The sequence below is a fragment of the Meriones unguiculatus genome, chromosome 1 (assembly GCF_030254825.1).
Source record: "Meriones unguiculatus strain TT.TT164.6M chromosome 1, Bangor_MerUng_6.1, whole genome shotgun sequence".
Classification (NCBI taxonomy): domain Eukaryota; kingdom Metazoa; phylum Chordata; class Mammalia; order Rodentia; family Muridae; genus Meriones; species Meriones unguiculatus.
The window spans coordinates 50,049,939-50,053,945 of record NC_083349.1 but is presented as its reverse complement, the minus strand read 5'-3'; the positions used below and the strand labels follow the sequence as shown (position 1 = coordinate 50,053,945).

General features: G+C 42.2%; 1 pseudogene; it reads right to left on the bottom strand.

The window, feature by feature from the left end:
* Positions 1–2,817: 2,817 nt before the first annotated feature.
* On the bottom strand, positions 2,818–3,707 carry LOC110561522 (aldose reductase-related protein 2-like; annotated as a pseudogene).
* Positions 3,708–4,007: the final 300 nt, after the last annotated feature.

Below are 4,007 nucleotides of genomic sequence, written 5' to 3'. Positions count from 1 at the left end.
GATCTGTAAACTTCTCTGAAGATCCCAGTGTTTCCTTCACTGAGAAATCTCAAGATCAAATTTTCTCATAACCCTTTTCTGAATTGGCCTTCTTCATTACTGTCTAATAATACTTTTCTTAAAGTTGAAACTAATCAAGAGGGAGGACTCTTGCTAAAATGCTCAGTCCCTATCCAGAAAGGCAAAGAGGCTGGACATCAGAAGAAGGTGAAAAGAGGGAACAAGACAGGAGCCTGACACAGAGGACCTCTGAAAGGCTCTGCCCTGCAGACTATCAAAGCAGATGCTGGGACTTATGGCCAACCTTTGGGCAGAGTACAGGGAAACTTATGAAAGAACTGGGAAACAGTAAGATCTGGAGAGAACAGAACTCTACAGGGAGAACAACAGAACCAAAAAATCTGAGCACAGGAGTCTGTCCTGAGACTGATACTCCAACCAAGGACCATGCATGGAGATAACCTAGGACCCCTGCATAAATGTAGCCCATGGCAATTCAGTGTCCAAGTGGGTTCCATTGTAATAGGAACAGGGACTGTCTCTGACATGAACTGATTGGCCTGCTCTTTAATCACCTCCCCTTGAGGGGGGAACAGCCTTTTCAAGCCACAGAAGAAGACAATGCAGCCACTCCTGATGAGACCTAATTGACTAGGATCAGAAGGAAGGAAATAAAGACCTCCCCATCAGTGGACGTGGGGAGGGGCATGCATGCAGAGGGTGGAGGAAGGGAGTGATTGGGATGGAAGGAGGAAGGGAAACACAGGGGGAATACAAAGTGAATAAAGTGTAATTAATAAAGAACTAAAATAAAATAAAATAAAATAAATAGTTTCTTCTTTTTCTTTTTTCAGATAGTTCTCATCCCCATCTTCGAACATTCATTTTTTTAACATTCATTGAACGTCAGAAGTCTTCAGATGTGTCTTTTAATTACCCCATATCAAGTCTACAACTCAAGGCCCACAGCAAAGCCTAGGGCCTCTCTTAGAAAACAGGAAGGGAAAATATCATATGACTAAATGTTGGGTTCCTAATGGTCAGAGGAGAAGAGGATGGGCTGTCAATATTTACAACTTGATGGTTAGATTTTCTGTTAATATTTCTTCTTCTTTTTTTTCTTTTTTAAATTCTTTATTAATTACACTTTATTCATTTTGTATCCCCCCTGTGGTTCCCTCCCTCCTCCCATCCCAATCCCTCCTTTCCTCCACCCTCTGCATGCATGCCCCTCCCCAAGTCCACTGATGGGGAGGTCTTCTTTTCCTTCCTTCTGATCCTAGTCAATTAGGTCTCATCAGGAGTGGCTGCATTGTCTTCTTCTGTGGCTTGAAAAGGCTGCTCCCCCCTCAAGGGGAGGTGATTAAAGAGCAGGCCAATCAGTTCATGTCAGAGACAGTCCCTGTTCCTATTACAATGGAACCCACTTGGACACTGAACTGCCATGGGCTACATCTGTGCAGGGGTCCTAGGTTATCTCCATGCGTAGTCCTTGGTTGGAGTATCAGTCTCAGGAAAGACTCCTGTGCTCAGATTTTTTGGTTCTGTTGCTCTCCTTGTGGAGTTCCTGTCCTCTCCTGATCTTACTGTTTCCCACTTCTTTCATAAGATTCCTGGCATTCTGCCCAAAGGTTGGCCATAAGTCTCAGCATCTGATGGTTAGTTTTAATGCAATTTGACACAGTCTGGGACCACCTGGAAAGAGAAGACAATGGATGGGCTGTCTACAGTAGGTTGATCTGTGGGTATATGTCTGGTTTGTGTTACTTGATGTTGAATGACCCAGCGTAAAAGTAGGTAGCCTCATTCCCTAGGTCCTGAATTGTGTAAACATAGAGAAAGGAAGCTGAGCACTAGGCACATGCATATTCATCTCTGTCAGCTCTTTACTCTGGATGTGACTACCTACTTCAAGTTCTTGCTTTGACTTCCCGACAATGGTGGGCTACAACCTGGAGCTGTAAGCTAACAGAACATTTCTTCCCCAAAATTGCTTTTTGTCGGGAAATTTTATCACAGCAGAAATTAGAACACCTGGTTATCTTTTATCCTTGTCAATCAAAAATGTAGATAATTGCACTAAAGACATAGTATTACCAGTAGTGTTCTATGAGGATATGATGAAAGATGCCAGAAAAAACAACAAAAAGCAGCCTATATAAAAATGGCTCATTGTGTTTGAGCTCATTTTCCAGAGAAAATGAGGTACATAAACTAACCAGGAAGTTCATTTGAAAGCATTAAGTACTCCTGGTGCCTGTTAAAGAAGTCCACCTTGTCTTATCCATTTGAGTTGTTTGTCCATTTGGATTTTAAAAGCCACAGCAATTAATGTCAGGCTGTTCATGAGACATATATGAAAAATGTCATAAATTAGAAACTAAAAACTCATAGAGTTTTCTTCTTATTTGACTTGTTTTTCTTTGTTCACCAATTATAACGAGAGCAGACAAGTCTAGAATTCTGATTTTTTAAATTATCTGTCATAGCAATTGACCTGTATATTACTTTTATGACAATTGATGCAACTGACGAAATACAGATTTTTATTTGTTTGTTAATGTTATGATTTTTTAATCTTATCTTTATGCTCTCAAATGTTACCAGAGTTCCTGTTTTGTTTTGTTTTTCCAAACATTTAGTCAGATCAAATTAGTGAAAGAAATGTCCATTTGCTTCTTTGAGTCACAGTTCCTTGCAACAGTCTGTCCCCGGTCCAACATGAGGATTTAAACCCAGTTTGACATCAGGTAGGCTTAGCTCCAGGACAGAGGTTGCATTGGCAAAGAGCAAGTCTCCTCAGGTGATTCAGCTTTATCATTCTGCATTGCAGGGATAGTCTTCCATGCTTACAGTCCCAGGCAGAAGAAAAGCCCTCCTATTTCTGTTGAAACTGAGGATAGTGACCATCTCCTCATCACTCTACTGGAAGTCAAAGATCTGAAAAGTCCTCATATATTCATGCTGGTGTCACAGACTTGGGAATCACCGCCACATTCCTCTGGATGTGGAACCTAACCAGAATATGGGCTGAGTTTGTGTGTGTGTGTGTGTGTGTGTGTGCTTTGCAGCCATCTATTTAAGCTTAGGGACCTCTGGCTTGGTCCACGGCCTGCCTGCGAAGCCCAGGGGACTGTAGGATGTGACAGTGATGCCCTTGGAGTGATGGTACTGGATCAGTTTTTCCTGAGTGAGGTGTGGATGGCATTCAGTCCGGCTTTGTTCAGAAGCCTTTCAATCTGGAAGTGGTTGAAGTTGGAGACTACCAGGTCCTGGCTGACCAATTCCTCCATGCCCCCTCAGGCATCCAAGAATGTTATTTTACTGGTGAGGATACTGCCTTCATCATCTTTGGGGAATAACTCCTTTTCCAGCTGAAGTCCCTGTGGCCAGTGAATAAGACAGAGGTCCAAATAGCTTCAGATCTGAAAGGCTTCCTTTAGCAACCTTTTTCTCTCAAATCAGGTGGGCCACAACTAGCTGAAAATGAAAAGGTCCTCTCAAATCACAACTTTCTCTTTGATCATTTCTCAGATGGCTTCTCCAACTTCATTCTTGTTATATGCACATTCACAGTCAATATGGCAATATCTGGCATTAGTGGCCACCTTCACAGCTTCTTTGACATGGCCTTGGGGAGACTTCCAGGTGCTCAGGCCCAAGGTGGGCATCTTGGCTTCGGTACTGAGCTCCACAAAGGTGGCCATGGTTGCTACCAAAATCTCTCTAAGAAAGCAGATGTCTGTGTCTTGGTTAAGGAGGCTGGTAGAGGCCTCCTTAAACTTAAAGAAGGATAGAGTAAAATAAATTATTTAAAGATTTTCTTAAAACTTTCTGACCTCTGTTGAGGGCCATCTGGGTTGTTTTCAGATTCTGGCTATTATGAATAAAGCTGCTACAAACATGGTTGAGCAAATGTCTTTGTGTACTTGAGCATCTTTTGGATATATGCCTAGGAGTGGTATAGCTGGATCTTGAGGTAGTACTATTTCTAATTTTCTGTGAAA